We start from the raw sequence: 14,151 nt of genomic DNA on the forward strand, positions 1-14,151 counted from the left end.
GTTCCCATCTTTGTCATTTTATTTCTCATGGCAGGTTTTGCACAAGGTTTTATGCAGTCAATCAAAAAATAAATAAATAAAAAAATAAGGAGAAGAAAAGGATTTATGCTTGTTTTTTTTCCTTTTACAATTACTCCATTGTGCACCACAGGACCCTGTTAGCAGACCAAAGGTAAAGATGCAGAAAAGACAGAAACGCAATACACCCGTCGTTTTACCACCATAAAACACTGATTTAGGACCACAGAACTTTATTGTGCCTTGTTATACCTGAATTGAGTCATCAGTGCAGAGGGCTAACTATATGATTTTATGATGGTTCTCAAGCAGAATATGCACACTATTGTATGTTTGCTGATCCAATAACCAGCAGAGAAAGGTAATGACATGAAAGGAGCTGCTGTTTGCTAAACTGTCTGAGACAGATGATTGAGTGATAATCTAGGGAGCCTCAACGCCAGGTCAGTATATAATATAATATCATATAACTGGAGTATATTAAAGTGATGCATGAATACACCCACTAAAATTCTCTAAAACTGTCACTTTTACCCCTAATTCTGGGTGAGAGAAGTTTGGAGTTCTACAGGGGTGTAAAAACCAGGGCTTACAACCTCAACTATGCAAAATGGCAAGATAGCTATGTCAAAAATATCCTCCCCCTCTTACATTAAAGTATCTTCGGGATTTTGTAGAGCAAGTACTTAAAACGGAAACTGCTCGGATGGATGTGTTAATTGGCCAACATAAAAGCCTCCAACTTCCTACGTACTTGCTGTGATTTACAAGGCAGTAAAGCAGAATATAAAGAAAATATATAAAATGAATTAAACTTTTGACTTTGTTACCCGCTACTACTTGTGGCCAAGTCATATTGATTGTCATAAATAAATCTGCAATTTGGACTTTATTTAAATATATACACATCTCACATTTAATGATATTAAAAGACAGAAGAAGAGGCAGCGAGACAAAGAAAGGAGATGCAGAGTTGGTGGGTGGGTTAATGGTTGGCTTGGCTCCATGCAGAGAAGCTGACATTAAATCATGCATTGTACTTGTTTGCGTGTGTGTATATGTATAGGTGTGTGTGTGTGTGTGTGTGTGTGTGTGTGTGTGTGTGTGTGTGCATGTGCGTATTGACACACACACAAGTGTGTGTGTGTGTGTGTGTGTGTGTGTGTGTGTGTGTGTGTGTGTGTGTGTGTGTGTGTGTGTGTGTGTGCATGTGCGTATTGATTGGCTTACACAGCTTTATAGCACTCAGTTGTAAATGTCATGTTTTTACAGGCTACTGTTTGATATAAACCTGATTAAAGTATTTGCTTTCTAACACAGATTGCAAGCAGCAATCAGACAATTACACAGCAATTATGAACCAGCTAAATGATTATATGACAGTCTGATCAAGCAAAGTAAATAAAATGTTTCTGCCTTCCCTCCCCATCACCCTCTATCTCAGTCTTTTTTGTGTGTCTAAATAATTCTGTTCTTACAAAGGCTGCCAATTAAGCAATACATTGGTCTTAAATAGGCACGTATTATTTTTCCACAGCACAAATAGCAAAAGCCCCAATTCAGCTTTACCTTTTGCATGTTCTACATTTTTGGCGATGATATTCATTAAAAGCATGGTGGTATAAAACTCTGTCCCCTTGGAAATGTTTGTGCACTCCATCCTAGAAGGCACTTAACCCCGGAGACCCCCAGAGTAAATATGCAGATATCAAGCAAGTGTAGTACTAGGAAATTATTGTAGCAACAGCTTATGATTCTATTGAGTGATATTTCTGAACCACTGCGCAGGCTTTAAGGCCAATATGTCATTTGTCTCGCTCAGGCTTCACTTAACTGTGGACTTACAGCTACACTTAGTGGCTAAACACCATAACAGCAGGAATACAGGCAAGAGAGAGAAAAGGACTGGTCATAATCTTTGTGTGTTGTTGAAAAAGATTTTACTTCCCTTAAATCTTAAAAAGCATCAGTGATAAAGTGAGAATAGGGTCAAGTAGTCTACAAACCTCATATACATTGGGATGGTTATTTAAATGTATAGTCAGTTAGTTTTTCAGTTTAAATACAAAAAAGAGTATTGTACTTATAAATATACACTAATTAGTGTATAATGACAACAAATTGATGCATTCTCATTACCGAAGAATTAATCCATAAAAAATAAAGAGGAGGAGGCACCAGTTTATGGTGTCAAATGCCATCTTGAATACAGTGGTCTAGATTCATCAGGTTTCATGGAGATTTCATGGAGGTAAATTTTAATTTGTGTCTGCACTTTCAGACTCAAAAAAAAAGAAGAATCGTATCTGTGTTTTCTCATTTGAGAAGACACAGATCTGTGTTAACTCAGATTCACATTTACTTCACAAAAGAAGTGAAAACGTGAAGGAAGGAGAAAACACAACTGGCATCTTCATTCCTCCTCAACTTAAGTCTCATCTCCTGAACTGGAGTCAGGTCTCTGAACACATAACAACATGCATAAACTTGCTTATTTGTTCCCAATATTGTCCCACAATGACTTATTATCAGCAGATTGGTGACACCAACTCTCATCAGACAGCTGAGAATAAGCCAAACCCTGCCAAAAGCTAAGTTAACATTATGCCAGCTAATGTTAGGTTCCAGTGTCCTAAAAATCACACTTTTGATAAACAGTTTGATTACATTCTAACATCATATGAGAGTTTAATTCCAATAATGTTAGATCCACTTTATTAACGCTATCTAAAAACACAAAAACAGCAGGGCTTACTGATAGAAAGGTTCAGGATTTCCTCACCAACTCACTTCCTCTGTCATCAGACAGAACTGAGCTTCAGTGACTCATCGACTCGTATCAGGTTCCTTTCAAAAAAATTTACAACCTCCTCTAAAGTAAATAGGCTTGTACACATATCGACAGCTGAAGTATACAACAGACTAACATCCTACACTCACTGCAGCAGCCAGAGTTGTTTGTCCTACAGCAGCCACCATAACCTGGATTATGCACTTGAATTGGGAGGGGTAAGAAAAAAGTAATGAGTTTAGTGCAAAACAGAACAAATCTACTGACACCTAGTGGGGAGATTATAAAAACTGTAAGCTTTCATGTATTGTTGGTGCTAGACGAAAAACATTAAAATAAATGAAAATATGCTGGTAAAGTGACCTGACCACATTAACTGTGACTTCAAGTTTTGCTTATGGAGGACATGTAGAAGACAAACATGTCTCCAAATCTCTCCATGAGAAGAAGTATAAAAGATAAAAGACATTTTAGTGCTTCAGTGTTGGCTTTACCACACAGAAGGTGGTTCTAAAAAAATGTAGAGTTCTAAAAACATGTAATATATCACAATTTTATATATTTATATATTTCTTTAAAAACATGAATAAATATTCAAACCCTTGCTTTGACTTTTTGTTTCTTTCAACCAAATCCTCTCTTTCAGAAAACTAAATGTGTCATAAATTGAATTAGTTTATCTTATGGCTAAATTTGGTTTTGCTCCACATAACATTGCTATGGTTGCTATGGCTGTCTCTGTGAGTTTTGGAAAATGAGAGAGACAGCTATAAAAACACAACAACAGAAGTAGCAAAATATATACTAAAGGAAATTCTATGGAAGAAATTCATGTCTATTAATTTCCAGCACTGCCTCCCACTATAGTGAGTATTAAGAGACTTTTCATAAGGAAATCTTAATGACATTTAGTTACAGCTCACATAAAGTGTGAGTACTCAACTGTTTGTGTGTGTGTGTGTGTGTGTGTGTGTGTGTGTGTGTGTGTGTGTGTGTGTGTGTGTGTGTGTGTGTGTGTGTGTGTGTGTGTGTGTGTGTGTGTGTGCTCCAGGTTATGGGGACAGACACATATTATAGGATACTTCTTTTTTAAGGGACAAAAAGCGAGTCTATTAAATTTAGAGTGAGGATAAGAGCAGCTTTTAGGTAGGTATATTTATGCATATATGTTCTGGAGGGTTGTTACAGAAAATAAATGTAAGTCAAGTTAAAGTCATCTCAAGTCACTGACATAATTGCTTGCATAATTGTGTGTGTGTAATTGTTGTCCATGTGTGTGCCTGAGACAGCCATGTCTTTGAGTGCACATTTTTCTCTGTATATTAAAGACTCCAAGGCAATGGATTCCTGATGTTTCTGTGAATATGCATGGATGTCTGTATGCATAATTAATTTGTTGAGCAAATGTCATTGCATATGGGACTAGAATGTAAATCCAAGTTGTTTTTTTCCCCCTGCAGAACATATAGCTAGGGTTTAGCATGTTACTTTGTTCTGCACTTGTGTGGGATGGATTTTTCTACATCTATGCAGCTTGTCAAACAAAGATGCACGTCAAACAAATTACAAAGATTAAAAAACAAAGTAAAAAACAATGTAATGAGTCAGCTATTTCTAGATTTTCTTCAAATGACTGTTTAGCGCCAAAACTGAAAACAAACAAACTGCTTCAAGTGTGGTCAAGCCAAGTAGTGTGGAACTGCACAACTGGTGAGTGTGCGTCTGAATGCTCAGCAATTCATCCAAAAGCTGTTAAAGGATAAAGAAATCAGAAAAAGTGCATTAGTGCCACCTAAGGTGGGCACAGTAAAACACAGACACTAAAATTGAGGCTGAAACTGCATTTGATGTGGAGGTATCGGCTTGTTGTATTTCAGGTGGATTTAGCGTAAAAAAATGCTGTTATGATCAGATATTATTATTATTATTGTTGTTGTTATGTTGGTCATATCCTCAAGGATTTCCCTTTTTTGTTTTGTCATTTTTCACTTCCTGCCAAGAAGATTGAAGGGCAAAGTATGCTCCCTAAGAATCGGAACTCTTTCCCATCTGGTCTGTATGGTACTAACAAGAAACATAAAAGGGATATATTGTTTTAATATAGCCCATGTTTTACTTTTATGTTGCTTGAGATGTGGTGGTCTTGTTTCAGTAACATTTAATTGCTTGAGGACTACAGAGAAATGCTACATGGGAACAGGGCATAACTTATTATCCTATAAATCACTTTGTTCAGTGCACTTAATCTGCAGAATAAAATGAAATTCTAATAAGAGAGATATAATATAGGAGTGTTTGTCTTTTACAACATACAGTGCAAGTATTCCACGAGTGCTCACGTTCTTTCCTTTTTTAACAGTTTGACATTAAATCTTCAATTTCTCCTGTAAACAATTAAAAGAAAGTATGAGCATTCCCCTAATAGCATGGCACATAGAAAAGATGCATGCTTTATCACAGAAAAGATTACCTGCTTAGTACCATAAACAGTGGAATGTCTTTTTAAAAATGTGCAGCAGAAAGATTGCAATCAAGCACTGAAAGCTGGGCTGGGGAAAAATTACAAACGAAATAAGAAGGATGAGGAAAATAATTCACACAGATGAGAAGAAGCTGCAATAAACCACATTTCTCAGTGGTGGCACAATTGTGCTGTGAAAGTAATTGTCCCACACTTGTAGACTGAACATTAACGCCATAAAGCATTTCTTAACATCAGTAGTTCTTTTCTTTTGACTTTGCTTGTTGTGGCATAATACTTTTATCATAATTCAAATGAATATGATGTAATCAATCAGCAAAAAAAAGAAGAAAAAAAAGGAAAAAGAAACAGTATTTTATACTGAAATCGTTTAAAATATCAGAATCAGCATAATCTTTATTTGGCCAAGTTTGTCCACGCAAACAATTTGACTCATGTTCATTTTGCGCTCTACTTAGAATAAACATTTTTAAATGTAATTTTTAAAATATAAATAGGCTTATATACACAAGATTATATATACACAATGTTTTAATATGATGAGTGTCATGATCTGGGTGAGTGCATTGTTTTTCCACAGAACTGGGCTCCACCTTTGGGCGGACTTTTCAATCAGCCTGCACACCTGTCTGCAATCAAGCTACCAGCATTTAAGACCAGCACTTACAACTGACACCTGCCAGCTAATATCTACAGCTAACCTGCGTTGGCGCTAAGTCGCCAAGCTCTTTCTAGACTTAGGGTGTTTTTTGTATTTTTGCTCAGTGTTTTCTCCTCGCTCTAGTTACCTGCCTGGGGATTACATTACATTTGCGTACAATACTTACCTTCATGTGGACGCTGGTCTTCTGCAAAAGTGGTGACACTCCATTCATCAGGGCATACCACCGGCCTGTTTTCCTACCACCGGTACTGGACTCATTCTACTGTGTGTGTGTCCACACAGCTGTAACTGGGCGTTAATATGCTGAACATAGTACAACCTAGATGAACCTCAGGTATTCATTATAATAGTGCAAATTGTGCAGTGAAATGTGCATAGATTGTGAGTAAAATAACAGTGGGCTATTTCACAGTGTTCAGAATAACTCCTGTAAATCTTAATCATAATCATAAGAATCGTTATCAGAGACTACATAGCTGAAACACAATAAGCTTCAATAATACAACTTCCAGTTCAGGCAAAAATGCAGGAGGCATCAAAACAGAAGAACAACAAAGCTTTTGAACAAAAAAAAACACACCAGCACTTACCAACCACTTTAGCTTTAATACACTAACTCATTAAGGATTCACAAACAATAAATACATGTTAGACTATATAACATTCATGAACTAAAAATTACATAAGGTAACCAAAGCCCTGGGCTCCATTATAAACAACTACATAATTTTCTTAGTTTCAATATCAGCTTGACCAGCAGTAGCTTCAAGGTTAAGCATAAAGTAAACCAGAATAAGTGATTTAATGCAACAATACCAGCAGCAAGTTAACACTAGCCACTATGCAGCTCCCTGTTACAATAGGGTATTTAAGATGTCCATCTAGACCTCATGATGCCTAAAGATCCTGCACAAACACTCCCATTAGCCTGTACTAAATATGAGTGCTAGATGCCACTTGATTGCTAGTAGTCAGGTGGTAGCCACACAATGATCTTTCACGGAATTAGCTCTGTTCTTGTTCCTGCAACACTGAACTTGAATAACTTTCTAGTTTAACCAGTAGAGGGCACTGAAGGCTTTGCTACCTGTGCCTAGCTCATGCATACCCTTTGCAAATGATTTTATTCTCATGGTCAAGAACAAAATCATTATAACACAAAACAATTGCTTAGTTGTGTGAGTGTTAAGCCTGTCATTTAAACTGGATTACTATCTATTTAGTAAGATCCGCTAGATTTTCAGGCACAGGTTAGAGGACTCGAATGACTGTTGTTAGCAGTTAGTTTGTGATTAGCATAAAGCTAATGGTTAGAGATTATGGCCATTTACTCCATGGAAATTTTAATTATAACCAAATAAACTTCCAATTGTTGGATTAAAAAATCAGATTTAGTCTGGACTACAGAGTGTGTCATCCTCAGTCTGCAACACTAGCTCTTGCAAATGTCAAGCCTGTGGGAGCTTTGCAGTTGAAGGAGTGTCATGAAATGTCATTTTCTGAGGCCATGACAACAGTCCCAAATATCCTTTATGCTGAATGTGACCAGAATCCACAAGTAATCACTTTTAGAGTCCTAAACTAAAAGACCTTCATTTATGTCCACCAGAGGGAACCATCGTCCTGTCTCCTACTTCCTCCACACCGTTGCTCAGGGCGTTTCTCACTTATCATACAGGCCGGTTGCCGGGTGCATGTTACAGCTCAAGGTAATGCTTTTGCAAACATTACTTTCTTCTTGCTGATGTCTTTCTGCAGGGGGAGGGAGGGTGTTGGTGATCAATATGTGCAACATGTGTTTTTGTTGTGATGCTGGGATTGATGATTGGAAATGGCTGTCATTATGCAATGTGATTTAAAATCCTGACCACATCCTACAAAGAATTTTGCATTATGAAAGCCAGTAGGTGATTTTAATCAATAACTTTAGGAAGAAAAAACTGTTCTCGTCGATGTAAACAAAATATGAACTGAAGCATTCATAAAATATTCCACAATTTTAAATTTATCCACCCATCCATTTTCATAACTGATTTTTCATCTTAGGGTCATGGCATGGCTGTAGGCTATCCCAACAAAGCGCAAGGTGCACGCTGGACAGGCTAGCAATCTAACACAGGGCTAAGACACAGAGAAGCAGACCGCCATACAGTGTTACATAAACACATAATCCAATTTAGAATCACCAGTTAACTTAAGAAGGAAGAAACCCACACAGGTCCAGGGAGAAGATGTAAACTCGACACACTAAGGTCACCAGCAACTGTTGCTGTGAGGCAACAGTAATAACCACTGGACTACTGTGCCACTCAATCTCATCATCATGGGAGACTTCACATAAACCCCAGAGACAGAAAGCCACACACAAATAGCCTTTTTTTTTCTTTTTTACCTCTTATGCCCAAACCAGTACACCATCTCTACAATCTGCAATCTACAATCTTTCCTATGTGACTGCAAGCTTTGACTGCAATCAGAGTATTTCAGAATTGTCATTCCATCATTTTAATAGGAACTTATTTCTTATGCTGTACAAGTTTATAATGTGCTCAGAGCTATAAATAATTTTAGTATTCTCCGCACTGCAGAGTACATGTGAAGCTAAGACAGAAAGGATGGTATAGGATAAAACAGCTGGGTACTTTCTGCATCAGTTGACTGGATCCCCACTAGTGGCCAGTGGCTCTGCCTATTTGTAATACTTGTCCTTATTCTCAGGCGTTTTATGCTCTTCTCTTGGGACATCTCAACAAATAAATCTCGTAGAGCACCTGCTGTCCATTCATTCTTTCTTTGCTGGATTTTTCTACTTTTTTCTCATTAGGATCATGTTTATACATAAATGTTATTTTTACATAAGTTTAAAAAGACTAATCTTCATTATCTACATAAATATGTACAGACATACAGTCCAGGCTTAGTGACGGCATGTAATATATGGTATTTTTCCTGCTAAACAAATGATCACATTCATTATTTTACAGAAAACTCCCCTCCCCCCCACCCCCCATTGCCTTACCCCTCAGATACCATAAAAAAGTACAAGAACAAGTAAACCCACAGAGAATTACCACCCAACTCTCATGCAGAGTCAGCAGAGTTGGGTGAGAATTCTCTGTGGGTTTACATGTCTTGAGCACAGTAATACACAGCCCAGCAATTCAAAGATTGATCAGAAACAGCTGAGAACTGTTCTGTTTTAGCCAGCTGGTTTTAAAACATTGCCTTTTAAAAGATGAAGATTATGTTTTTTTCACCTATTCCCAGTTGGATTCTTGCATATTTGCTGAAGTATAATACAGCCAATTATCATGTCTTACAGCAGGGCATGAGCTTCATGGTCCTTACCAACTTATCACTAATAAGAATTGGTGCAAAAGCCCCATTTTACTGACGCATAATCCCACTCCACACCCCGAGCTGTTTACACACAGTGAAAAGATGTCAATGAAATCAGGATATAGGCTGTATAGACAGCTGGAAATGGCAGGGTGGTTAGTGAAATCGAGCTAGATCTGTTCATTCCAGTTGTGAAGCTCATCATAGCTGCAGTGCATATTATGTTAAAGTGTGAATTGATCCTTTCATATTAGGCATTTTGCAGCGCAAAACTTTCTTACAGATTGTTCCATTAACTTACCATTGTTCTTTTTGTTCTGCTAGGAAGGAAGACTGTATGGTAACTGACTCCGTTTTAAGTCAAATCTTAAAAGTTACAGTGTGGTTAACTTATGCTTACTAGATAGGTGCAATAGGTTACTGTGTTCTGGAGGAAGGCAGAGTAAAGGAAGGAAATAGAGGGACAGAATTCTTCGGAGGGAAACACCGACCAAAAGGCCTTAGTGAGAGGGGAGGAGATTGCTAGTAATGTTGTAGAGTTAAGCAGTCAAGTAATACTGGTCTTTATTCATCTCTGAGGAAATTCTTAAAAGTCCCAGAACTCAAGAGGACATAGACGGAAAAAAAAAGATATGGCAGATAAAGAATGGAGACAGAAATGGTTAAGATTCTGTTGTGTTAACTGAACTGCTAACTGAACCCTTCCTACTAAATCCCAAATTCACTGTCAAGTAGTTACTGCCAAACGTTACTTTCCAAACATAGTGGTACAACAGACTTCATTGGCTCCATTACAGGTCTGATGTGGAAGGATATTGTGTTTTTACAGCTGAAAAGCTTTCAAACACATGACCTTTGGCAACCAATGCTACACCAGCATGTATTTCTCCTGTTTTTAAAATCATAGAAAAGCCCTTGAGCAACTCATGTCACAAGAGAGGTCATATAGTAACAGGACAGCTATAACAACACATCTGTAGGATGACAGATCAGTTCAGTATCAGCTCTTTAGTGTCAGCGTTAGACAGCAAGAGGGAGCAAGGACATCTCGGTTAAAATAATTTGTACTGTGCAGACATTGGCAAGCCAGGGCTCAGATTTAAGGGGACATCACTCGGAAGGAAATCTTCATCAGTTACTGAAATAGAAATCACAGGAATACCGTTATCTTCCAGTGTTTCACTGGAAGAAAGGATTTTCACACTAAAGCACTGATGACAGGCGGGACATGTATCATGATAATGTGTCAGGTAAAACGCAAGAGATATTATGAGATACATCGACAATGGTTTCATTTTGCTCCTAATGAGTTAAGGAGTTAATAAATTAAGCCATTGTAATGCATCCATCACCACTCTAGCTTGAGTGGTATTGCATTACAGTGGCTCAGTTTGCCCATCAGTGGGTTATGAGGATGGGCCTTTGATGGTGTGGCAAATTTACAGGCATACCGGAAATGGTGAAAACAACCCTCTCCAGTTTCTGCTGTAGTGCTCAGTGTGTGAACATCATTAAACAGCAAGCTTATACTGTCGGAACATTTATAAACACGTGTCTTGAGTAGAACAATTAGTTGGGCATTTTCTTTGGACAGTCAGGGAAACTAAACAGAAAGGGCTTTGCTAAAACAAAAATCAACCAGTTGCACTTATGTTGTGCTGAAATTGTCAAATTTGAATTTGTCAAAAAAAAAAAAAATCTATAAAGTTTGCAAGCTGTGAAAAGTTCTCTTTACTACATAATTGAATTTTACATGGTTGTGATGTTGTGGATATGCAGTTTAGACAATATGCCCAGGAGGGAATACAAATGATCCGACATCTTGGAACACATCCTCTTAATGGGAGATGTACATAATGCTGTGCTGAGATCTATAATCAGACTACCTGGAGATACAACTAGCAATGCTGAGGATGAAATACAGTTTATAGTCTACACTGAAGTTGCTGGTATTCATAGGGGAGTAAGCCCAGAGGTCTGTAGCCTCTTTGATCAAGTAGAAATGAATACCAGATTGCTTGTTGTCATTCCTGTGTCATCAACTGGAACTGAAAATGGATTTAGCAGTCTCTGGAGGCTCAAAACTTGGCTCTGTAGTGGTGTGTAATGGACACTCCTAAATAGTGTAAAAGTCTGTCAGAGAAAAAAAAAGACTAAAGTTGGCACTAGTATGTTGATTGCACCCACACCAGACTGGATTTGTGCATTTTTCTTATTAATGGCTTAAGTTTGCCCCATGTGGTTAACATCCAAGAGCTAGGTTCAGGCTCTGAAGGAGAGAAGTATTCGAGTACATCACGGCTGAAGTGCTGGAAATAGTCAGTGTCGATAAAGACTTCAATCGGCCAGTGTATGCGTGACTCAAAACTCACTACTGCCTTGCTAAAAAGCAATATTTTCTATAGTGTATCAGATGCAGTGTTCTTTTTCATGTACCGTACAATACAGATCAACAAAAAAACTTATATGTTGTTTTAATAAGTGCCACTCAGTGCAGATCACACACTATAAAAGTCAGCAGTAGGAACAAGTTTATCTCAGTATGGACTGAATGTGAGAGTGACACTCCTCACGCAACCTGCTGACATCCCTGAGCTTTAACGCCAGTATTTGTCAGAGCTGATGAGCTTCAGAGACTCTTATGCTTAAACTGACCCCAAGGTGGTTTCCTTTCAGTATCAAGAGCCGCAGGGCAAGCAACTGTTCAAAGATAATCATATGCATTTTTTAAAAAGAGAACAGTATTATTCTTGTTTTATTTATAGACCAGATAACCAGATACTTACGTTTAAATGATGTATGGGCTAGTTCAACAACAGTCTAATTACTAGAACTGGGAATAAATGTGTTTAGCATTTATAGACTTGTTCTCCTTTTATTGAAATTACTTTCTATTTCTTCTTTAAGAAAATATGGAATTTTTTAAAAAATATGGAATTGACTTAACTAAGGGTCACTAGATCAAATTAAATCAAAGTTGTGGTTTACTGTGGGGGGGGGGGGGGGGGGGTGTAACTGAAAGGCTCAGTTACCTTTCAGTGTGGTAACTGAGCCTCCGGGCCCCTCTCAAATGACTGAACTCCTCACCTATCACCTATATCTCTAAAGTAGAGGCTAGACACATTTTGGAGAAAGCTCACTTTTGAGGGTAGGGATGTAGATCATCCAGTAAATCGACAGCTTCACTTTTACGCTCAGCTCTTTATCAAGATGGAGTGGCATAGCATCATCATCACTACAAAAGCAATCCAAATCCCTCTGTTAATGTCTCACTCTCCTCTCCCCTCAATTGTAAACAAGACTACAAGATATCTAAACTTCTCTCCTTGGCTACCAACCATGACACAAAGAGCCACCCTTTTCCGGCTGAGGATCATGGTATAGGATTTGGAGGTTCTGATTCTTATTTCCACCGCTTCACAATCTGCTGCAAACCATGCTGGTGCAAGCTGGAGGCCAACACCTGATGAAGCCAACAGACACATCATGTAAAAAAAGCAGAGTTGAAATTCTGCCTTTGCATGGAAATTATGTCCATAAAGATTATGAACAGAATCAGCGACAAAGGGGAGCCCTGGCGAAGTCCAAGATCCACCAGGAATGAGTTCAACCTATTGCTGGTAGTTCCTGCAATGCTTGTACAGGGACCAAATGGCTCATACTATAGCAACAGACAAGACACTCCATCTTCCTGAAGCAATGCTTAGATTCATTCACTGAATTTGTTGAAAAGGCTTCTTTTCTATAGATGTAAACATCTGTTTTCATCTTGTTCAATTCAGTTGTGTAAATCTCCAAAGAGCAGTAAACCTTAGAGCAGCAACAGCAGCAACACAGGTCAGCTGATCACAGCTTGCACACAAACAAAAGCTACTGGAACTCTCAATAGCAATCATTGTTAGTTGTGATTGTTTTCCTCATGCTGAGCCACTACAACTGATCCTAAGATTCCCCGCTTGCCGAATTCCACTTTAACCACTGAATGTACTAATTCTTTCTGTTTAGGTGTGGAAGCACAGTAAAGAAAAGATTGTATTTATATGTCCTAATATTATATAGCATGAGGTTAAGTTAGTTTTGCACAAAAATAGCTGGAGCCTGTACTTTTTCACTTTTACTGGAACAAAGAAGTTAAATCAATACTTTTTCAGTACTGTATATGTTGTTCTACTTAAGTAAAGAATGCCTGTATTTTTGCTACGTCTGCTTCAGACAATGATCACACCATAGAACATAGCAGGTGTACACATAAAGTCTTTATTCTTTCCTTTTTCTACTATAAATACCGTCAGACCCACATCTTAATTTTTTTCCGCAATGATATGACTTCCCAGGACAGATCATTAAAGGTCATGGAGATAACCAAGATTTCATTTAATCTTATGTGATCTAATCCAACATAATGTAATATAACATAATATAATCACACACATAGGGCAGAGCGGTAGCATAGACCTGGCATTCTAATTTGTCTGCAAATGCAATAAAAATTGCATTTAGATAGGACATTAGTGGAGTACAGATGTGTAAACACAGAATAATGCGAGGAAACATTTCCCGTATGAAAAAGTCATACTCTACCCTTTTTTAGACACACACATATTCTAATATGTATGTATTCCGGTATGACTACTCATATATGAAGTGAATAATTATCTTTTAATAACAGTGTATGTCAAGAACTGGGATAGTTAAAACAGCTGTTTATCACTGAAAATGTCCATGTGAGAAATATACCTTTATGAAGTTACATTTGTCTCCATGAGATTCATGTTTTTGATCCGTTGTTACTGGTTTTACTGGCCAACTACTTGGTGTTTAATATTATAATGTTTGTTGTGTCTCACAACTCATCTT

Source organism: Rhamphochromis sp. 'chilingali', assembly GCF_963969265.1.
Source record: "Rhamphochromis sp. 'chilingali' genome assembly, chromosome: 6".
NCBI lineage: Eukaryota > Metazoa > Chordata > Actinopteri > Cichliformes > Cichlidae > Rhamphochromis > Rhamphochromis sp. 'chilingali'.